Source organism: Chiloscyllium punctatum, chromosome 22 (genome assembly GCF_047496795.1).
Source record: "Chiloscyllium punctatum isolate Juve2018m chromosome 22, sChiPun1.3, whole genome shotgun sequence".
NCBI classification, from domain to species: Eukaryota; Metazoa; Chordata; class Chondrichthyes; order Orectolobiformes; family Hemiscylliidae; genus Chiloscyllium; species Chiloscyllium punctatum.
Genome location: NC_092760.1, coordinates 74535410 through 74560417, shown reverse-complemented (window position 1 = coordinate 74560417; position 25008 = coordinate 74535410). Strand labels below are relative to the sequence as shown.

At 41.2% G+C, this 25008-nt stretch overlaps 1 protein-coding gene across 11 annotated transcripts in view; it reads left to right on the top strand.

The window, feature by feature from the left end:
• The window catches only part of LOC140493786 (leucine-rich repeat-containing protein 4C-like), a 991485-nt gene that overhangs the window by 873957 nt on the left and 92520 nt on the right, over nucleotides 1-25008 (top strand). For 2 of the 11 annotated variants that reach the window (XM_072592660.1, XM_072592662.1), the window contains exon 1: nucleotides 5380-6666. The exons of the other annotated variants lie outside the window; for them this stretch is intronic. The gene's annotated coding sequence lies outside the window, so the exon portion shown is untranslated. Of the gene's footprint in view, nucleotides 1-5379; nucleotides 6667-25008 lie in introns of those variants that run through there. 11 annotated transcript variants of the gene reach the window in all.

Genomic DNA, 25008 nt, shown 5'->3' with positions numbered 1-25008 from the left:
TCTTTTGCTCCAAACTTTTCTGTCTCCTTATATTTACATATTTCATGACAAAATCTTCAGTTTTAGTTAGTGATGCCAGCAGTATGTCATACCAGCATCCTTCTGTGTCCCCCTCTACACTTATTCACTCTGTAAGCCTCAGTGCAAGCTCAAAGAACAGTGTTTCATTTTATACTTGGAGACTGTGCAACTTCCAGGAGTCAACATCGAGTTCAATAACTTCACAGTATGATTTCATCCTTACATGTTTTTCGACCACCCCGGTCCTGCCAATTCTCCTCTACTTTCAGCACATTTAACTTCTCTTCTGTCCTGGCCAGCTAGCAATAATCCACTTGTTCACCTTTTCTTTTCATCACTGTCTCTCCTGCTCTCTGGGCTCTATCTCCCAACTATCTGCTCACCTGTCCCCCAACCCGTCACCCGTGCCCCCATCTTCAGCATAAATACCATATTTTCCCTGCTGCTATCAGTTCTGATGAAGTGTCACTGGACCTGAAACGATAACTCTGCTTTCTCACCACAGATACTGGAAGACCTGTTGAATTTTGCCAGCAATTTCTGTTTTTGCTTCCAAGACCTCTGGTCTGTAGCACTAGAGACTGATTCAGTTTCTCTCATATTTCCCTCATGCCTTCTCCGAGCTCATCTTGGTCCATGAGAATGACCACCTGCTCCCCGAACCCTGTCCCCATTAAACTACAGATCACCAACTGTTTAAAGTCCTTTTTATGGAACCTGGGCATCATTGTCAAGTCCAGCATTTGTTACCCTTCCTAATTGCCCTTTAATTGAATGGCTTCCTCAGTCATTTCAGGGAACAGTTATGAGTCAATCAAATTGCTGTGGGTCTACAGTCACACATAGGCCAGACAGATGAGGGCAGAAGATTTCCTTCCCAAAAATATAACATACTGAACCAAATGGAGTTTTGACACAACTCACCATTTCATGATATGAATACTGGTATTATTCCTTCTCTTTCTCAACTTCATTCTGCCCTTGGTGACATCATCTGAATGCAAGTCAATATTCACATGTAACTCTGATGACATCCAGGTCTATTCCACTATCACCAACATGTTCACTTTTTCTTATTAGTTTGGTCTGTTTGTTTGACACCCAGTTCTGGGTGAGGGGAAACTTACTCCATTCCGTTTGAGCCATTCTCTTTGGTCTCCTTAAAAGTCATCATTCTAATACATCGCTATTGATTCTGTTCTGTCATATATATGACACCGTGAAATCCACCCATTTTCACCTCGATAATACTATCTCTTCCTCAGCTCATCTACTGTGGGGCCCATATTTATGCCTTTGAGACTGAGGACTTGAGTGTTCCAAAGCACTCCTGAGCAATCTTGAACATGCCAACCTCTGAAAACTTTACCTCACCCAAAGCTTATTGGTCATGTCCATTCTAAGTTCTATTCACCTATCACGCCAACTCTCATTGGTCTCTTGAGAGTTTCCAGTTAAGCAATTTTAAATTTAAATTTTAATTTTAATTTTAAAATTTCATCCCTTTTTTCCCCCATATCCCCCATGGGTTTATCTTTCTCTAGCTCTATAGCTTGTGTCCCTTAAATTCTGGCCACTTCACCATCTCCGATTTTATTGGCTCAACCATTGTTGGCTGTGCCTTTACTTGTTAATACTACAAGCTCTGGGATGACCACTGCAAATCTCCCTGCCTCTCTCTCTTTTCTGAGGAGGATCCCATAATGAATTACATGAAATTTGTACACCAATACAGCCAGTGATTAGGAAGGCAAACATTTATTGCAAGAGGAATGGAATATAAATGAAGGAAATGTTATACTTCAGTTGTGCAAGGCATTGGTGAGATCACATCCCGAATATTATTTTCAATTTAGCTCTCCTTGTTTGGAAAGATATATGCAGCAAGCCAAAGTGAAGGGCCTGTCCACAAATCTGTGTTAACCAGCACATTGAAATAGCTGAGGAAGCCTAATATAATCTGACTGAGCGCAGTTGCAGGCTATGTAAAAATGAAACAAATAAAAAGACAGTGATGCCGTAAATTTGAGAAAAATGCTTCTAGTTTTCACTTTTTCACGTCTCACAATGCACTTTGTATAATAGAAGACAGTGGAAAGTAGTCTGTCTTAACCCCACTGAGAAACTCAGTAATCTTTTGCTGCTTTGTGGGCAGATGAATCTGCCGTGTTAACACTGCAGTCAAACATATTTTCTCTATTGTCATGCAGCAGTGTGAAATCTCAGAGCTTCTCTCTTGTCTTCAGCTAGGGAAACGTGCGGCTGAGTGGACAGGCTCTTCAGGGTCATCAGTGATCGTCTTCACTTTCTTCCATTGGCACATTTTGTCCACTTTCCAGATCTGTCCCTCAAATTTTGGAGTCCATCCAGTTGGTACTGTTGGCCTCATACTGCAGGCTTGACATTGGTAAAATAGCATGGCACCTTGGACTTCCCAATCACATCTATTTGGGGTAGCACAATGACTTTGTGAACCCAGGTTCACAGAGGTGGGAGGCCAATCTGGGTGGGATGCTCTTCGGAGGGTCGATGTGGACTTGATGGGCTGAATGGCATGCTCCCACACTGTAGAGATTTAATGATTATGTATTGGTGTAGATATATGAGGGACACATTCCTTGTTTTAATTTCCACCATGACACATTTCATCTTTAAACATTAGGGAATAATCTGGTAGAAGACAGTGACAGTCCAATTCTCTTCACGTTTAAGATGACTCTTGGTGCATATTCATTCAGGGTATGGGTGAGACCATTTGGTTTGCTGTGATTTCACACTCTGAAAGAGGGTGAACTCGCTCTGTTCCAATTATTCAGTACAATCATAAGATGAACATTGACCAGAGTTACCTGTCTCAAGCTGTGGTTTATTATGCACAATCGTTTACCGGAATTCAAAGTCTGCCGATGGGAATAGCTGCCAATTTTGGCAAAAACGGAGTTTCCAGTTGTGCAGATTTCAGTTTCTGTTGATTTCACTGTATTTGCTTTTGGAGAAGTTCAGAGCAGGTTTAATCAACCCGTCCTTGGGGTGAAAAGGATCACCTCATGACAAAAGGCTGCAGAGGGTAGGCCTTGTACCCCTTTGAGTTTGGAAGAATGAGAGGTTCTGACAAATGATCCTGAGGAGACGAGATGGGGTGGATACCTAAAGCATATTTCTACTTGTGGGGAGCAATAAACTGGGGGATGTGCTATAAGAATAAGAGGTTTCCCTTTTAAGATAGAGATGAGGGGATTTTTGTTCCTTTTCCCCGCACTTGTTGGGTTATCAAGTTAGGCAGAATTTTGATAGACCAGGGAGTTGAGGCTTTCGGCATGGTGCAATAGGAAAGTCAAGACGAGACCACAACCAGATCAGCCATGACCTTATTGCATCATAGAGTTTTTACAGAACAGAAAGAGGCCTTTCACCCCATTGTGTTCATCAATTCACCAAGCTAGTCTAACCCAATTTTTAAGCACTTGGCCAGTTGCCTTGCAAGCTATGATGGGTGGCACGGTGGTTAGCACTGCTGCCTCACAGCGCCAGAGACCCGGGTTCAATTCCCACCTCAGGCGACTCTCTGTGTGGAGTTTGCACATTCTCCCCGTGTCTGCGTGGGTTTCCTCCGGGTGCTCCGGTTTCCTCCCACAGTCCAAAGATGTGCAGGTCAGGTGAATTGGCCATGCTAAATTGCCCGTAGTGTTAGGTAAGGGGTAAATGTAGGGGTATGGGTGGGTTGCGCTTCGGCAGGGCGGTGTGGACTTGTTGGGCCGAAGGGCCTGTTTCCACACTGTAAGTAATCTAATCTAATCTATGACAATCCAAGTGTCCCTCTAAATATTTATAGAGTCAGAGATGTACAGCACAGAAACAGACCCTCCGGTCCAACTTGTCCATGCCGACCAGATATCCCAACCCAATCAAGTCCCATTTGCCAGCACTCAGCCCATATCCCTCCAAATCCTTCCTCTTCATATACCCATCCAGGAGCCTTTTAAATGCTGTAATTGTACCAGCCTCCACCACTTCCTCTGGCAGCTCATTCCTAGACACATCACGCCCTGCATGAAAAAGTTGCTCCTTCGGTCCCTTTTAAACTTTTCCCCTCTCACCCTAATCTTATACCACCTAGTTCTGGATTCCCCCAACACAGGGAAAAGACCATATCTAGTGAGCCTATCCATATCCCTCATGATTTTATAAACCTCTATAAGGTCACCCCGCAGCCTCTGATGCTCCAGGTAAAACATCCCCAGCCTATTCAGCCTCTCCCTATAGCTCACATCCTCCAACCCTGGCAACATCCTTGTAAATCTTTTCTGAACCCTTTCAAGTTTCACAACATCCTTCCAGTAGGAGGGAGATGAGAATTGTACACAGTATTCCAAAAGTGGCCTAACCAATGTCCTGTACAGCCACAACATGACGTCCCAACTCCTGTACTCAATACTCTGACCAATAAAGGAAAGTATAAATGTCTTGAGGTTTCCTGCCTCTACCACCCTTTTGGGCAGGGTTTCTGAAACCCACCACCCTGTGATAACTGAAAGTTGAGACAAGCACAAAGGGCCAAATGGTCTACTCCTGTCCTGCTGCATTCCAATGTTTTATTCTTCATGATGTTCTTTTTTTTAATAAAAAGGATCTACCTCCACCTTTTTAAGCATGTACCCTGACACCTCATAATGTGACTGCTGCCAGAATGTCTTTGGTCACACTCCAACGAAGCGGGCATTTCACAGCGCGGCGAAGAAGCTATACAAATCCCAGTTGTTGTTGTTGTGGTTGTTCCTTTCTCCTCTTCCCCCTGCAAGCACACGATGAAAACAAAATTGCTCTAATTCGACATTTTTCTGAATGGCATCCAATTTCGAAATACTATGTCGCTTTCCCCCACTCCCCCCACAAAAAAAGTACCTTCCTTTCCTTTTCCCCGACCCTTCACTGCACCACTGTCTCTCTGCCACGCCGAGTCATTCCTGCGGGTTCCCGAGTGACTAAGGTGACGGACTGAGGGAAGGAATGGGGAAGGTAGACAACACGCGGCTCTGAGGCAGCAGTCAATCCCCGCAGTCTAAAATAGCCGGACCCGGGGAAGTTCGAGCAGCAGGAGCGCTGACTCGGAATCCCTCTTGTAGCGTGCAATGGGGGGGGGGGGGGGCGGAAAAAAGCCCTTTCAGTAACAACAGCAGCACAAAGACTTGCTCACATTATCAGCGAGGTGGCAGTAGCGGCTCGGTGTTTGTGAGCCAGAGAGAGAGAGAAAAAAATACTCTTTTGCCTGACGTCAAGTGCTAATACAATTGACCAATCAGTGCTAAGATGATGGGAGGTAATTGGGTAATTGCATTTTTTTCCCCATCACACAAGGAGAGACTGGAAAGAAAGTGAGTGAAATGGGAAAAAAATATATAGAGAGGAAAAAAAAGGGAGTGCAGGTTGGTAACTGTGCAAAGTGCATGAGGATTTAAGACCGGATCAGAGCACTAGAACCTGGATTTCAATTATTTTTGTGACTATATATATATATACATATATATATAATATATAAAAAGTGGAAAACCTGCCGGACTGGAATTTCACCGTTTCGATACTGAATGTGGTTGTAGGAAGTGAAGATTTGGTTTTGCAACTCTTCTGGATATTTCTCTCCTCCCACCCACCCACAACCCCCTTCCCCCTTCCCATTTCCTCACCCTCGGGGGGAAAAAAAAACTCATTCACATCTTAAAAGTGTCAGCGAAGACGATTATGTACAGAGGAGAGATCAAGTTGTCTGGCTGCGAATGCTTTTGAGACAAGACTGCCAAAGAGATCGGGTTAGGGGGGTGGAGGTGGGGGGGAAAGTGTCGTGCGTAAAGGGAATTAAAAGGGGATTTTAAGGGTGGTGTTGAATTCCCGTGTTCCTGTCTCTCTCGATGCCAAGATAGAGTGAATGCAAAAAAAAAGGAATGATGGGAATTAGATTGCTCCATAGCTAAAAAAAAAGAAGGGGGTGGGGGCAAATTGGAATAAACATCTCCGCAGTGGGTTGGTAGTGAAAAGCTGTGGGATACGGTACTAGAGGCTGGAAAAAAGGTGGGAGGTTGGGAAGGCGGGGGGAGATGGAATTCAGGGTAGCAGTGGGCGATCTGATGTCTGATAGTGAGATGATGGAAAGAAGGAAAGATTTGAGAAGAGGCAAAAGGAACACTTACCGCACTGCTCTGTGATTGGAAAATATAATCAGTTCCGTGGAGGAGAGAGAGAAAAAAAGTTATTCCAGGAGTAACATTTTATTTTTGCATCTTGTTTTTCGTGAAAAACAAAATAAACAAGAAGAGCTTTGTTGGGATTCAGAAACGAAGCGGCTTGAAAGAGCTTTTGATTGATGGCGTGATACACACACATAAAATCACCTCCTCAGTTTGTAAAGGGAGAGGGGAAAAAAGATGATTTTTCTTGTGTTTCCAAAATAAACCGGACGGAAAAAAGAAGTGGAGATCGCAAGAGGAGGACGAAGATTTTGCCTTATGATTTGGATATTCCTGGGAAAAATGTCTTGGCGGAAATTGATTTGAAATTGCAGATGTGCATTTCTGGTGAGAGCAGAGAGAGAGAGAAAAAAAATTCTGGGAACTACGTCGAACATCAGGAATCGGGACCAGGACAACATAATCTGTGAGTTCGGCTCGAATTTTCTGATTGTGAAGTTCTTTTTTTTAAGTTTATGCTCTCATTTAACCTCCCCACCCCCTCCGAAATGGAGAATTGAAATAAAAGCTCAGTTTCATTTTCTGATCTTTTATGCTTGGCTTCGGTTTGTCAACTACGGTGCAGGACGGAGGGATTTACTTTTCTCTCTGGGTTGCCGCTGCTTTACTGCAGTTTCTTAACGAGCTGCAGATAATGAGAGCGTTGGCTGTGCCGAAGCCGGCTTTTTAACTCTCTTAGCGCGTGTTCGTACCCATCTCGCGCCGGCTTTGGATAGACATCATCCCATTAAGCGTTAATGCAACAAAATAGCCGGCAAGCAATCAGTGACTCCACACATTGATTAAAGTAGCCCCATTATTTGGAAGGTTGCATATGAACGGTTATATTTTCCATCCTGATAAGCAGCTAAACATGAGAATGTGCTGATACGAATTATTAGAAGGTGCGTGGATTTGGAGGTTGAGCTGGGATACACGTTCAGTTTTAAAGAAACCATTTCTCCCCCCGTTCAGCCTTCAGCATTTCCCGGTCAGTTGGCATCAACACTCGAATGTAAATTGTCTTTTTATCACACAGCAATGTTTTCAGATTATTTGCGCTCATAGTGTACTCAGATGGTGATAAACAAACATTCTGGGGGGAAAAAAAAGGCAATGCAAGAGAATCTTACATTTCAGCGGTCTTCCATGTATTTGATTTCGGTTTACATCCACACTGGCTGCTTCCCCAGATCAGTTTGGCAGGCGTGTGAAAGAGAAATACTAATAAAAGGCCTTTATTGGCAAGGACTGCTTTCTAGTTAATGAAGAATGTACCAGTCATAGAATGCAGTTTGTCCCAAGTCCTAGCCACAAGTAAATCTATTGTATTTCCTGAATTATGTCGTTAATAAAAAAAGAGGGTCACTGATACCCATTAAACAATGTTCTATCTTTTCAACTTTTGCTGGATTTCGAGATTGAGAATGGCATGAACACTTTGTTTGGAGATAGTTTGTGATTTGTGACTAATATATTTATTAGCAAATACTAAACTTCACATCTATGAAAGATTATATATTAAAGTAATACTTGGCAATAATTCTATTTGACAGCTGAACTCATCAGATTTCAATGCGATTTTTAAAAAAATTCTGATACTTTGAAATGTTTTAAAAACTTGATATCTCAAATGGGAGAGAGCTAAAATATCTGTATTTTGTTGCACATTTGTCAGTTTTAAAGAATATGGTTGACATTTTCCTTAATAGACAAATCCCTTGTCTATTGTAAATGTTGTTGCTACTGTGGTTTATCTTGCAGTTATTTCACAAGTTATTCTGCTTTTAATTATTAAGAACTTGACTCATTTTAGTTCATCTGTCTGATAAGGATAACAACAATTAAGGAAAAAATACTGTATGTGCTTAATGATTTCTTTTGGTCATTGTATATTACCGAAAAGAACAGAACTCCATTATGAAAGAAATTTAAAGATATAATTAGTCAACATTTTCTCATCATTATTCTTGAAGCTACGTTGGGGAGCAATCTAGTAATGGAATCTGTGTTTTCTCATACTTCAGTGACATTACAGGACAATTTTCTGTCTTGTCACTAAAAGGTAACAGTTTTTTGAACTTCGAGACCAACTAAATTAGCACTTGGTTGCCTGCACGTGTGCAAAAGGAATATGGTACAGTTCAATTTGGTGATGTCCATTTCATTCATCTTGTTTGACTGTATTATAGCTACCCTTCTGTGCTGTTAGGGTATTCAATGCAATTTGTCAGTAGATCTTCATTTCTGTAATACATCTGACAGATTTCTAGACTTCCTTGGTCTGTTAATACTCAGTAAAGTGCAATTTTTGTTTTTAAAAAATGACCTTTTTGGGCAATTTCCATGCAAAACCCAGGTGCAAATTGTGATTGATTCCACACTGCCCACTGTGTCACAATTCAGTCAGGGTAAATTAACCTTGTTAACCTTCTTCACAATAGTGTCGTCAAAACTGAGACTTAAGGGATTCCACTAAAGAAAGCTTGAATTGTGGAAGTTTTTGGTTTCAATTGTAATTTATAAGCTGGATTTATTTTATTTGAAATTCTCTTCAGAAATTTGTTTGACCGATGGGCTTCTTTTTCTGATTGACAGTTTTTCATGAAGTATATCATGAACTTGAATCTTCCCTCGAATTGGCATGCTGTTGAAATTTCTTTGAAGCAGTGTAGACAATCTGGAATGGGAGATATATATTTTGGGTATAATCCCATCCTTTATTGTACAGTTATGGTGACAGCTTATTCGGAAGCCTGGAAGTGTCAGTGATCTGAATAAAATATACCAATCTTAGCAGCTTTTAACTTCTAAAGATAACGATACACTGGCATCATCATTGTCAAGTGATTAAGGGAATACCATTGAATGAGGTGTGGTGCTTCTACCATTTCTGGAATAATAAAATACCAAAACAATTACTAATGAAATAATTGGCAGGAGGTTTGTGGTCCAGTGGGCAGAGAAATGATGCAGATGAATTGTATTGCATCAGATCAGCCATTGTGTGGTTTCCCATTGCCTTTGTGAATGGCAGCAATCATGAGCATAGCATATAAGTATAGCATAGCAAAGATAAGTGGGAAAATGGAGCACTGGGAAGCTTTTAAACAACAGAGGATTACTAAGAAGGAAATACGCAGAGAAAAAATGAGGCATGAAGGTAAAGTGGCCAATAATATAAAGGAGGATAGTAAAAGTTTTTTTAGGTATGTGAAAGGCAAAAAAAAATGGTTAAGACTAAAATTGGGCCCTTGAAGACAGAAACAGGGGAATATATTCAGGGGAACAAAGAAATGGCAGAAGAATTGAATTGGTACTTCAGATTTGTGTTCACTGGGGAAGACACAAGCAATCTCCCTGAGGTAACAGTGGATGAAGGACCTGAACTTAAGGGAATTTATATTTGCCAGGAATTGGTGTTGGAGAGACTGTTTGGTCTGAAGGTTGATAAGTCCCCGGGGCCTGATGGTCTACATCCCAGGGTACTGAAGGAGGTGGCTCGAGAAATGATGGATGCGTTGGTGATTATTTTCCAGAGTTCGATCAGTTCCTGCGGATTGGAGGGTGGCTAATGTTGTACCACTTTTTAAGAAAGGTGGGAGAGAGAAAGCAGAAAATTATAGACCAGTTAGTCTGACTTCAGTGGTGGGAAAGATGCTGGAGTCTATTATAAAGGATGAAATTACGACACATCTGGATAGCAGTAACAGGATAGGTCAGAGTCAGCATGGATTTATTAAGAGGCAATCATGCTTGACTAATCTTCTGGAATTTTTTGAGAAGAAGGATGAGGGAGATCCAGTAGATGTAGTGTACCTGGACTTTCAGAAAACTTTTGATAAAGTACCACATAGGAGGTTAGTGAGCAAAAATAGGGCGCATGGTATTGGGGGCAAAGTACTAACTTGGATTAAAAGTTGGTTGGCTGACAGGAAACAAAGAGTAGTGATAAACGGCTCCATTTCAGAATGGCAGGCAGTGACCAGTGGGGTACCGCAGGGATCAGTACTGGGACTGCAGCTTTTTACAATATATGTTAATGATATAGAAGATGGTATTAGCAATAACATTAGCAAATTTGCTGATGATACAAAGCTGGGTGGCAAGGTGAAATGTGATGAGGATGTTAGGAGATTACAGGGTGACCTGGACAAGTTAGGTGAGTGGTCAGATGAATGGCAGATGCAGTTTAATGTAGATAAATGTATGGTTGTCCACTTTGGTGGCAAGAACAGGAAGGCAGATTACTACCTAAATGGAATCAATTTAGGTAATGGGGCAGTACAAAGAGATCTGGGTGTTCTTGTACACCAGTCAATGTAGGTAAGCATGCAGTACAGCAGGTAGTGAAGAAGGCTAATAGCATGCTGGCCTTCATAACAAGAGGGATTGAGTATAGAAGCAAAGAGGTTCTTCTGCAGCTGTACAGGGCCCTGGTGAGACCACATCTGGAGTACTGTGTGCAGTTCTGGTCTCCAAATTTGAGGAAAGACATTCTGGCTATTGAGGGAGTGCAACGTAGGTTCACGAGGTCAATTCCTGGAATGGCAGGATTACCTTACACTGAAAGACTGGAGCGACTGGGCTTTTATACCCTTGAGTTTAGAAGACTGAGAGGGGATCTGATTGAGACATATAAAATTAATAAAGGATTGGACACTCTGGAGGCAGGAAACATGTTTCCGCTGATGGGTGAGTGCCAAACCAGAGGACACAGCTTAAAAATAGGGGTAGACCATTTAGGACAGAGATGAGGAGAAACTTCTTCACCCAGAGAGTGGTGGCTGTGTGGAATGCTCTGCCCCAGAGGGCAGTGGAGGCTCAGTCTCTGGATTCATTTAAGAAAGAGTTGGATAGAGCTCTCAAGGATAGTGGAATCAAGGGTTATGGAGATAACACAGGAACAGGATACTGATTAAGGATGATCAGCCATGATCATATTGAATGGTGGTGGTGTCGGCTCAAAGGGCAGAATGGCCTACTCCTGCAATTATTGTCTATTGAGCGCAGAGACCCAGAAGCCCACTCAATTCTGAGAAACATCCAGTTAAACCTGTTTCCAAACCTCTTGACAGTTCATTGAAAGCTAGTCCATCTGTTATTGGAACGCATCAAATGCACACTGGATCTGGATCTGGTCAAGTAGAAGTGGGTGGCAGTATATCAAAGAATGTCGAGGCAGCCCCCTTGAATGAGATGGGTTCCTAACAGTATACAACGTGGAGTGGCCTCAGCCACTTACATTTGCCTTTGGGTGAGCAGAATTGATGGAGAAAGTGGCTTCTGTTCACTCTGTTATTTGAGGGGAATGCACCCTTTCAGGTATCATGAAGCCATTACAGGAGGAAGTCTGAAAGCATTGTGAGCGCAGATCCTTTTTCTTCATGGAAGGCAACATCTGACATACAAGAACAGGTGAAATAGGACTAAAGGAGCACACTGCTCCACCATTCAATATGGTCAAGATAGACCTTGAACTTTATCTCCCCTTTCTGCCTGCTCTGCATATCTCACAATTTGACAAGACCAAAATCCATCCATCCCAAAGAATGTTCAGCAATAGATCCTGAAGAAGGGGTACACCTGAAACGTTGACTTCTCCACTTCCTGATGCTGCCTGGCGTGCTGTGTTCTTCCAGCCTTCTGCTTATCTGCCCAGTAATAGATTAAGGCATTTAATGATGAGTGCTTTATGAATATAAGTTGTTGTAGTAATCCTTTACTTTCTTCAGCTTGATTGAGACCTTTTTCATGACAGAAAAATGGAAGAAACAAAGCATATCAAACACTTTGGTATTAGCAGCTTACATGTCACTGCCTTTGTTAAACATCACACATTTTGAATCATTTTAAATTTAAGATTAGAAATCTCTCTCATTACATCACACCACCTTTCTTGATGACATCACATAATAACTCACCAAGGCTCCTTTGATAGCATCTTCCAAACTCAAGACTACGAGAAGGTTAACAACATCAGATGCATGGAAATACACCAACTGCAAGTTCCATTCCAAGCCACACACAATCCTCACTTGGAAATGTATTCTAGTTTCTTACTGTTACTGGGTCAAAATCCTGAAATTCACTTCTTAGCAGAATTATGGCAGGAACAACTGCATGTGGATTGGAGCAGTTCAGTCAAAGTGAATACGCAATTCTTGCCACATCAGTATGAGCGGTCATTTTTGTATTGAGAAACACAGCACAAGAGTACAATATGGTAATCAGTGGTGAGTTTTCTGAAAACAAAATGAGTAAACAGATGTAAATTTGAAAACCACAGGAAACAGGAGACTTGAAGCATTCTAGAGATAACATTAACACCAGAGCCCAAAGAAAGGACTAAAAAAACACTACACAAACAATGACAACTACATAGTGAGTAGTTGATTTTTGAACTGGCCAGATCAGCAATGAATCTGGGCAGTGAGTTGGTCCTAAATTGCATTGTAAAAGCTGCTGGGCAGCTGGGACAACCTTCGATGCAAATACTGCCCAAACAAAGTAGGTGTAAAACAAATACTCTTGAATGCAGTTAAGAACAATATTGGGAAGAATAAATAAAAAGCAGAAAAAGCACAGCAGCTGCACTGCTGAATTTTCAAAAGGAGGTAGCTTTGTACTCTTGCTACTATAAATTATCAACACGTTGATAGTCATTTTTCTCATGGTCTATGTTGCAAATGCAATCAAATTCTCTAGCATGAATTGGAAGATCGCAGATGTCTTAGCCAAATTTAGGCTTTCAAAACCAAGAAAGGAGCAAAGCATTTTTTAGATGTAGCCATTTCAAAACTGAATACGCAAGCAATAAAATTAAAGTAGGCATTTGAGATGAGGAGCTGCACAGAGTCAACCCAACAGGTCTTTCTGTCTGGAGAGGACAAAGATGGATCAAGTGCTGTTTGGAGAATCAGCTTTCAGTCAAATCGAACTTTACAATTTACCTGGTAGAACTGTTTCAGGATTCCAATAAATACACCCAGATACAGTCAATGCTATAAGAAACCTCATCAAGGATACTGTTTTTCACCAACAGAAAATACAATTCCATCAATCGAAACATGAAAGGTTTAAGAGCGAGCTGTATGATATGCAATGTGTTTCTATTAGGTGCATGCTGAAAAAGGAGGGTGTAATCAGGGCATGTTTGAACTCAAAATATCTACTTTTTGTTTCTAAAGAGATGTTTGATCAAGATTCCAACATTGGAAATATTGAATGCCAAATTTTAAGGAGCTAAGTTATTTTCCAAGCTGGATGCCAAATATGGATATTTGTTGGTTTACTTGGTAAAGGAGCCTCAAGAAATTGTCACATTGAGAACACCAATTGGCAAACATTGCTTCTAGAGTTTAGTCAGGATCTGCTCCGGCAGCACATTTACAGAATTACAGAAAGCATACCTGGATGTGTTGCTGCTGTTATCGTGGTACTGGACAAAACCAAAGAATAGCAAAATCAAAGTCTGCACTAGACAATATGGCAAATTAGAACATAGAACATTACAGCGCAGTACAGGCCCTTCGGCCCTCTATGTTGCGCTGACCTGTGGAACCAATCTGAAGCCCATCTAACCTACACTATTCCATTCTTGTCTATATGCCTATCCAATGACCATTTGAATGCCCTTAAAACTGGCGAATCTACTACTATTGCAGGCAGTGCGTTCCACGCCCCTATTACTCTGAGTAAAGAAACTACTTCTGACATCTGTCTTATATCTAAATTCCCTCAATTTAAAGCTATGTCTCGTCATGCCAGCCATCACCATCTGACCGGAGTAGACAAAGTCAGAAGTCACACAGCACCAGGATATAGTTCAACAGGTTTAGTTGAAATCACAAGTTTTCGGAGTGCTGCTGCTTTGTCAGGTTCACTTCGTGCAGGTTAGGCTACAAGAGCAACAACATGCCTACGTACCCTGACATAGATGTGAAAGGGATGTAGTGATTATAACAAAGTCAGCCAGGTGAGCCTCATACAATGTGAGTTCCCTGATTGGACCAAGTTAACAGCCCCAATCAGGGAGTCCTGGCTGACAGATATGAACAGGATTGTCTGAGGTTCTGCTCACCCTGACAGCTGGCTGTCAGGGAGCTGGACCAGTGTCAAGTGCTATGCATTTGTAAATAAAGGGTGACTTAGTGACAGGACAGTGGATTCTGTGCAGTTGCTTCACATACCCTTGCATTTTTATGTTAGTCACAATGGGTGAGGTAGTGGATTTGTCAGTGACTTGCACCAAAACATTGCCAATGGCTTGTGATTGATTTCCTCAGTGAATTGCTTACCAATCAGTTTTGTATGGAATCTTGTGGTACCAAATAACGGAGCACATTTTCAAGAAACCTTTGGATTCAATTACCCTCTTTCTAAAATGCATCACCTTCAAGGATTGTTTTCTTGACTGGGCTGTAGTACTGTAGAATTTAAGTTTCTGCTGATGAAGGAACAGTGCTCTGAAAGTCTGTGATTTCAAATAAATCTGTTGGATTAAACCTGGTGTTGTGTGACTTCTGAGTTGAATGTAGGTCAGATCAAATTTTCAGCTCTATCTATTCAGTTTATGGGATGTCTTGAGTCAGGCAAAATCAGCAATGTCTGAAACATACCTATTCCCCATGACAGATCAGACCTGCAGTCGTGTCTCTGACTTTATGACCATAGTCCAAGTCTTTCTGACAAAGCACCAGTGTTTGGCCAGCTCTTATGATAAGATGGCTTATATCAATAGCAGGGCGATCTTTGCAGGCAATTTTCAAGTTCAAGCAAGCATTGTCAGCAGAAACGTAAATTCTACAGTGCTACAGCCCAGTCAAGAAAGTAATTCTTGAACTTGATGCATTTTAAAAAGAGGGTAATTGGATCCAAAGGTCTCTTGCAAACGTGCTCTGTTATTTGGTACCACAAGATTCCTTATGAGCCTATTTAGTAAGCAATTCACTGAGGGAATCAGTCACAAATCATTGGAAATGTTTTGGCACAAGTCGACCACCGCACCTATTGTGACTAACATAAAAACGCAGGGGAATGCGGAGCCAGCAGTAGCCAGCTCACAGTGTGAAAATAACCTTTGACACTCCTGTTTATATCTATCAGTCAGGGCTCCCTGATTGGGGCTGTTAACTTGGTCCAGTCAGGGAATTCATATTGTATGAGGTTCACCTGGCTGACCTCGTTACAATCACCACATCCCTTCCCCATCTACCTCAAGGTAGATAGGCATGTTGTTGCTCTTGCAGCCGAGTCTGCAACATTTTCACACTGGGTTTGGAGTTTCCTGATGAAAGGCTTTTGCCTGAAACATCGATTTTCCTGCTCCTCGGATGCTGCCTGATCCGCTGTGCTTTTCCAGCATCACTGTCATCTCCTCTGACTCAGCCGCAGTCTGAGGTAGCCCACCTCTTGCGCCCAGAGCACCTCAGAAGAAATTCATCCTCATCTTCGGGATGGAAAGGAGTCAAGGCTGAGACCTAATACTAAGCTGATTCCCTTTGGACTTGCTGACCAGTCTGTCAAATCTGAATAAGAATATACAGATTGCGGTAGACATATTAGTAGACAGGATGGATTTCCTTGGTAGAAGATGTTCTTAATGTCTTAAAATCTGATAACTTTTGGTCAGCATAAATGAAGCCGACTTTAGAAAGAAACGGGAGTTTACGTTCCACAACTGATGGCAGTATGGGAAGCCACAGCAACATGGTTTGACATAACCCAAGGTGCCCAGACACCCTTAGATGTCTCCAGCCATGCAGAGATAAACCAAGTGTCTCAAGAGGTATAAGTTTCAAAGGGAAAAAAATATTTATACCAAAAGTTCTTTGCCAGAACATATTGTCACAGCTATAATAGGGACATATGTGCACAGAGCTGTCAAGAAAGATACCTGGCATAGTGTAATGTGGATTAGCCAAGGATCATTAGTGATATGAAGAAGGCAGTGAGGACATCCAAGTCATTGCAGAGACACCAGATTAGCAACACCTACAGTATGCATACCTTCACGAGATTTCACCTACTCCTCGCTCCAAAATCACAACAGATTTGTTCACTATATGTGTCAATGATTTTCTCCTAATCACTGACTACATTTCCAAATATTCAATTGTCCATTTCCTAAGCAAAAGAATTACACATAATGAAGCAGTATTTAGAAAAGCAGAAACTAATTTAGGGTACTGTAATTTAGATTTTTCTTAGATTAGATTCCCTACAGTGTGGAAACAGGCCCTTCGGCCCAACAAATCCACACTGACCCTCCGAACAGTAACCCACCCAGACCCATTTCCCTCTGACTAATGCACGTAACACTATGGGTAATTTAGCATGACCAATTCACCAGACCTGCACATCTTTGGACTGTAGGAGGAAATCTGAGCACCTGGAGGAAAGCCACGCAGACACGGGAGAATGTGCAAACTCCACACAGACAGGCACCCGAGGCTGGAATCGAACCTGGGACCCTGGTGCTGTGAGGAAGCAGTACTAACCACTTAGCCCAAAGGAAATGTGAGAGTAGCAGGTACAATGAGAGTATTATCCAGTGTATTCAGTACACTGGAACAGATTGTATGTGACAATGAGACACAATAGGTAGGCAGACCATTTCAGTGATGTTTGAAACAACCAAGGCATTATCCATGTGACAGTCTTACCACATCATTCCGAGATCCTCTGTTCTGGCCATGCAAATGTTTTGCACTATCAAAGCACTAACCATGAAGTGCTTTGATAGTGCAAAACATTTGCATGGCCAGAACAGATCACAAAACGTGATCTTAAATGAATTTTTATGTTGCATCGAAGAGCTACAGTTCAAACGTGGGCTTGCTCTCACCAGGAGAGAGCTTGTTTCGTAAGAAAATTAGGACATCTTTGCCAAGCCATTGTTGTATAAATTTTCATAAAGACAGGATAATAGTCGCAAAAAAAAGGTAATGAAGATGGTACATGATCAATGTGTGAGCGTAGAACTGTTGAAGCTGCACATAGGGCAGAAGGTCAGATTTCTACATCCAGGCCAAAGCACCGAGTTGCCTGCTGAAATATCTGAAGTCTGCAATGAGCCTAGTACCTACAAGATCACTCCACCCAACGGAGCAACATTGAAGAGAAACTGAAGTCCCTCAGGGAACTGTACAGGAGTCAAGCTGCTCACTGATGTTCTGAAGGAGAGTCATAGAACATAGAACATTACAGCACAGTACAGACCCTTCAGCCCTCGATGTTGCACCGACCTGTCATACCAATCTGAAGCCGATCTAACCTAAACTATTCCATGTACGTCCATATGCTTGTCCAATGACGATTAATCGTACTTAAAGTTGGCGAATCTACTACCGTTGCAGGCAAAGCACTCCGTACCCTTACTACTCTGAGTAAAGAAACTACCTCTGACATCTGTCCTACATCTATCACCCCTCAATTTAAAGCTATGCCCCCTCGTGCTCGCTGTCACCATACTTGGAAAAAGGCTTTCTCTGTCCACCCTATCTAACCCTCTGATTATCTTCTATAAAGTCATGCTCGACTTCAAACATTAACTTCGCTTCCCTCTCCACAGATGCTGCCGGACGTGCTGAGTTTCTAAAGCATTTGCACCCACCTTCTCAAGGGCAATTATGGATGGGAGATCTCAGCAGTTGAGGGTGAAAGAGTTGGATTGGGAATGAAGAGTGGTGTTGGCTTCATTATCAGCTGAAGAAGATGGCTAGTTTAGTAGTTAGCGAAAGAGTTGGAGCAAGTTTTAATTCCTCTAGCTTTTCCATTTAACTGTTACGTTAGGGAGTTGGAATAATTTGATATCTCTGACTCTAATTCAGAGTTGGGGACTTTTTCAGAAGATTGCAGATGATAGGTAGTTGTCCGTTTTGCAGTTAAATTGATGATTCCAAGTAAAACATTGTGTCTTGTGATGTCTGGAAGTATTTTTTGTCTGGAAAAACTACAGAGGTTAGATACAATGAACAGATAATCATTGAAGTTAATAACCTTTTCAGAAAGTTTTTAATGGTTTTACATTGATCTGAGGCTGCATGCCCTGAAGTCTCAGTGTTCTAAGTGCTAAACACAATTGTTTGATTGATCTCAAATGCAGTGTAGATCTCAAGCATCTTAAACATGTTTTAAGCTGACTGAGGAAAATAAAATTGTAGTAAGTTAAGAAATTGAGAATAATTTTCCACAACCAAGGAAATGTTACCCATGAGACAAGTTTGCAAACAAAGCTGTGAAGAAAATTGTTTTGAATAGGTATTTGGTTGCACTGAATTTGAATATTATGAAATGGAAGATATTGTTAATCAAAGCTTTCTGCCTTACATGCATCAGGGTAATTCACAAGAATACCAATTCAAAGGGAAAACCAACATTAACATGGCGTGAAGAGAGAATATTGATTGATTAATAGTGGACTCTAATTGGGAGATCTGTTGCTTTAGAAAATACACTTACCTAATGGTGATTAATAGTTAACTACCAGACTTTGTTTACATTTTAAAACATGCAAGTTACATCTGATTGGTTAGGGGATTGCGCTGGGAAATGAACCAGTAAACAGCTGTCACTTGCGTTTACTTTTCAGAGCAGTAGCCTGACCAATCACAGCCAACCTGTATGGTTTAAAATCTGAACAAAGTCTGGCATTAAATATCAATCAACATCTTCCATAACATCACTTTTACTAATTCAACCAATGAGCAGGCTCCTCTCCTGCAATATAAATGTTGGTTTTGCCCTGAAATTAGTTTTTTTGTTAATTGAATGCAAGATGAAAAGCTTCAGTCATATTCAGTGATGTTAGTAGAATGTGGAAATTAAAATACCAAATTTTGAAAGTTTTTTAAAATTCTTCTGTAACTCAGTATGAATGAGAAGATAAAGGAATTTTGTGTTGTTCCCTGAAAAGTTAATGAAGACAAAATATCATCTATGTTTCTGAAGATTCTCCTGGTCATCCTGAAAAATTAGCTCTAAATCCCAACTGTAGGGAAACTCTGTGTTGATTGATGGATTCCAAACACAGAGACTTGTCATCTACATGGAGAGATAGAGAGAGATCATGTAGTCTGCCAAATCTTTCTGAGATATCTAAGAATTTGTCAATGATGAATTAAATACTTTGGAACACCTGGAAGAAACTGTTGAAATACAAGTATGTGAATGCAAGCCCACCAAATTCTGATTTTAATTAATTTTTTTTCAGGTGATCCTGGCATTGTGCATGCTTGGAAAGTGCAGGCTTGATTATTGATCAAAAATGTTTAACAAAAAAACTCCACACAAGCAGATCAGTGGAAGAAGTGGAGTGACCCTTCAACAAATTCACCGAAGCTATCCTCAAAGATGCCAGGGAACCTGTTACAACTTTAAAAATATAAAGTAATGCACTACATTAGTAACACTGCATTAACTATAGTCTCCTGAATGCAGGATGTAATTTAAAACACCATTTTAAACTCTCCGGCCATGAAATTCAATAACTCTTGAAAATTGAGGTTGAGGATCGTGATGAGCAATTACCGCGCATCCATTGATCCTAATGTAGGCAGCATGTAAACTTTGTGCAACTTATTAATTCAAATGGTAAATGGCACCCAGGCTAAGTACGTTTCTGGATAGTTGCAACCCTGAGCAGGAGGCCTCAAAAAAGTAAAGGCTTGTATACTTTAAAGCTATTTAAATGGGAGATGCATTTTGACAGGATCTGGTGTTGTCACTCATTCTATAACTCATTCTCACCTGGGAAAGAAAGGCATCACATTGTAGAAATTGGGCTGTCTGATTTTTCAAATGCTATTCTAGAGGCCTGGAGGAGGTTAAAGTTACTCAGAAGGAACAATAGGTCATGAAAGCAATAGGATCCAAATCAGCCTTGTGGTGAACCGGGGAGCCTAGTTCCAAAGATCTGACATATTTTTACAAGATGCTCAGTGATCTTATGCATGCTCAAGATCAGTGAATTTGCCTCTAATGCTATATCTCACCACCTGTACCCCCAAACTCAACAAGTGTTCCATGCGCCACATCCCATCACTTAGCTACCAACAATTTCATCCATCTTGACTCATACCTAACACTCTTACCTTCTCTTCAGCCTCACACACTTAGCAGTGCTATAAACCACACATTTCATACCTATCGCACACCCAATTGTCAACTACTTAACCATGCCAGTCATGCCAGCCAAACACATTGCACCATACTCGATGACACAACTTGCCTCTGCCTTGCAGGACAAGGTCATGCATAACTGGAGGCAGTAGCACCCAACTGGCATGGGTCCAGTCCCCACTCCTGTGGTGCTGCCCATCATGAGGCTATAACCAACTCCGTCTTAAGATCATGCAATATTTTGGCCTCAACTGCTTGCTGCAGTTGTGAATTCCACAGGCTCACCATTCTCTGGATGAAGAAATATCTCATCTTAGTCCTAAATGGTTTACTCCTTATCCTTAAATTGTGCCCCTGGTATATGGTGGCAGGACTGAAACCATCAAAGGTAAGGAAATTCACACACCAAACCTTTCTCTTTGTCTTCCACTTTCTCTTTGTCCCAAAATTCCTGTTATAAGGAACTTACAAGCTGCATGCACTTTTTTGATATTCCCTTATGACCGTTCTCACAATCCTATCCTTCAGCCTTTATGAATATGCAAGGATTTTAACCTAGCTAGTTACTGGTGGTAAAACAGGAAGACCCGGATGATGAAGAAACATTATTCAGTCATGATATCAGACTCTGGCATAAGAGCATAGAGTAGCGGTGGAATCAGCAAGTGGTGAGACTTTAGGCACAAATGGTGTGCAACCAAGTCAGGACAAGGATAGCATAGATGTCAGGTTACCAGTAGTTGAGATCATGCAAGACCCCATGAGTCACCCAAGACCCCATGATGGGCAGCATAAAGAATAAGGTTGATAGGTAGCTACAGTGAAATGCTTGACAGTTTAGCATGTCTGTCAGAAAACCAACAGTCAATGACAAAGAGCATGGAGGAGTTGGGCACTGACTTGGCACAAGTCATTACTCAGATCTGGAACTCATCCTTTCAAGCAAGGAAATGGTGACCAAGTCCATTGACAGACTTTCAGACTCAAACATAATGCAACGTCTGATGGCCAATGTCTCAACTTCAATTGCAGCAGAACCTGAAGCCACCCAACGTCTGGATTGTGCAGTGAAACCTGAGACCACGGTCATGCATACTCAACTTGATGTCGACCAGCTTAGACTGTTCTTGTGCAAATCCATTTTACTGCTAGAAGGTGAGGACTGAGGATGCTGGAGAGTCAGTCGAAAAGTGTGGCGCTGGAAAAGCACAGCAGATCAGACACATCTGAGGAGCAGGAGAATTGACGTTCCGGGCATGAGCTCTTCATCAGGAATGACATTCTCCTGCTCTTCGGAGGCTGCCTGACCTGCTGAGCTTTTCTAGAGCCACACTTTTTGACTCCATTTTGCTGCTGCCAAAGCTAAAGATACTTTGTTTCAAAGGGAATTTCGATGACTTTGAACAGTTCAATTATCTATCCTGCAGTGCATTTCTGAGATGGTTGAACTGCTGTTTCAGGAATAGTGAACTACTGGAATAGCCTGCAGGTTGAGTAGCGACAGAATTGTCTCAGTGAAGCGTGAATCTGCTGCCCTATCTCAGGATGACAATGTTCTTATTACTGCCACTCCCCAAGTATCCTTGTCACTGCCTGTCAACTTACTTAAGCTGGACTGTTGTTATATTTGCCAAAATGGTATAGTCTGAATCTGGATAAGAGACCTGCTTAAAGTAGTCTGTGATATGATATGCATATGACTCTCCAGCATCTGCAGTCCTCAATTTCTCTCAGATCTTGAATTTAAATCAAACATCCTCAATATAATCTCATGTATTAGCCCCATGACTTGTTGGGCAGAAGGAAGCAACAGCAGTAAGATGTATTACACATAGTTTCCTTGGACCATTACCTGCAAGTAGTCTTCAAATAAAGAGTCCAGATTATTCTTTCACGAATGCTGTGTGTGATTGTTAGATGTATGTCAAAGACCAGAAAGTATTGCAATCCTGAAAGTCAGCAGTCTTCCACTCATAGAATCATAGAATCCTTAAAGTGCTGATAGAGGCCATTCGGCCCTGAATCTACACCAACCCTCTGAACAACTTCCCACCAAGACTCTGCAGCCCTGCATTTACCATGGCTAACCCACTTAGCCTGCATATCCTTGGATACTATAGGGCAATTTTTTTTAGCTTCTGCAACCAAGGTGGCACAGCAAAGGAGCAGTAGACCAGGCAATGGCACAAAACAGGCACAAAGGAAATCCACAAAGAAGATTAGTTACCTTGTTGTATGGAATAATGATTTGTTTGATTAGTTTTAGCTTTATGCTGGTTCTTGTTTCAGCATAGTGGCCAAGAGAATGTTGCGATGCACAGTATTAGAGGGGAGGTAAAGAGGTGGAACTCTTGTCGTGAGTTGGGTTACATTTTCTGGAAGCATGATCGAATGACTCTTATCCTCAGGGTCCTCCTCAGCTGGTCACAGTGGTAAGTGCTGAGCCCTCAAAATGGTGAGGTTGTGCAGTATGTATCAGACCATAGTAACTCAAGAGGCAAGCTACATGAGTGTTACAGAGAACTTTCATGGTTGACCAGGCAATGGATGTGTTGCATTAACATCTTATAGGCTGTTCAGTGACAGTTCATATGGCAACATGGCTATTGTTTTGTACATACTGGCATCAGACATTTGGGTTGCACTCTGGAGTCTTGGGCATGTGAACAAAGGGTACCATTGTTGTCTTTTTCATTAGTAAAAGAGAATGAAATAGATTCCATTTCATTTGCACATACAAACCTATGTTCTGAGACCATCCTTTGGACAGCAAACTACCAGATGATTAAATACAGTCTGCTCCAACCTCGAAGGGGACCAGTGTAAATTCTCAGAAATGTGCATGTTTGAAGCAGCTGTGATTTTGGAGGCAAAATTGAATTTGGAGCGCTGGGAAACTAATTGCTCTGGAGTAGAATTTTGTGTCACCTATCTCCTCAGATTAAACTGAACAATGATTGATTCATTTCTTACAGATAATAATTTAAATATGTGACTTATAATGGAGTTTCAGTTCTTTGTAGTTCAGAGTTGTGTTAGCTTTTGCCCAGACCTACCACTTATGAACAAAAAGCTCATTATAAAACAATACATGGCAGAACATTTCTATGAAGCACCTTGAAGGATTGTGAGTCACCTGCTCATCAATTGCTGAACTAACCCCTTACCTTCCCTGTTAAAGCATCCATATAAATATTCAAAGAAGCTGCAGAAGGTTTATTAGTAATTCTGATTCGGAATTGGCTTGGCAGCTTTGACCAAGGATCCTGTCCAATTTTTTTTGTATGAACACAGAATGATGATGAATCTGAATTTGAGAAATACTAAATGGGTATGTAAAACTCTTCCCTAAGAACTCCAATGTAGTGAAAGGTGTGAGGAATGAATAAGGAGTTATAATAATTCAGTCTTTCACAACAAGATTATTTTTAGATCAATAGATTTATTTGCCAATCCATTCTGCTTTAAACAGTGTTAGGTGTATAAGTTTCTAAGTTCTTAATATTTTGATAATTTTCAGTTATTTGACAATGGTAAAATTGATAGAATCATAAATATTAAGTAAAATGTATTGGAATAACTTCCAAAGTTCAAAATAGCCGTTGCGATCCTTACTGCTAGCATATTTTGGAGGATTATGATAACTTTCTGATGTGCTTCCAAATCAACCTGTTAGCTTTCTGATGTGCAGTGGCCAAGGTTGCTCAGAGGTTTTGCGTATTTACAAGAAGAAGTTATCACAACAATGTTCTATATTTTAACATTTATTAAAGTAGTTTACAATATAGAAGATTAAAAAAAAGTTGGACAGCTGAGGACAAATACACTTGTGTGAGAGTAATGCTTGTAGGTAATACTGGTAAATCAGTTCCTGACATGAAATCTGACTTGATGGATCACAGGATTCAGTTTTATTATTTGTTTATTGTAGTGATCAGTCACTGAACATATATCCAATGGCTGCCAATATACTTTTAACAAAACGATGTTAAGGTTTGTTCCAAATAAAAAGAAAAAAACACAACTATACTGCACTATACAAGAACTAGTTGAAAGTTTTTTTTAATAACTCATAAATCTCGAGCTGAAATGGTGAAGTTCAAGTTGCATCAAGTTTTGTGGAGGGTGTTTTGCCATAAGACCTAATGAGTTTTCTCAGTATGTCCAACCAAACTAACCTCTTTAATTACCTACACTATCCCAATCATCATAAAGCCCCATCTTACCAGGTACCATTCCACTGCAAGGATAACTTGAAATGAACTGGCATCTCTCATACCCGCACCATCTTTAAAAACCCATTAGATTTTTGCAAGCTGTATAAGATTCTTGACATTTACCCTGGATGTGACAAGGGAAAATCAGTGCATCATTGTGCAGGCATGATCCTGGATATTGTACTAGACAGGGGGGGTTGCAGGGGTAGGACTGAGTCTTGCCCTCAGATCATCAGGGGACTCTACAATGACAGAACATGCCACACTGCTCCAAAGTTGCTACAGGATAGTCTCAGCATCTGGAGGAATGCCCAGCATTGTAGGAAGAAGGTCAGTGTCATTCTCCACTCTGCCAGCATCCAGGGTAAATATCAGGAACTGTGCAGAGCTTGCCAAAATCCAATGGGTTTGGAGGTGGCATTACCTCC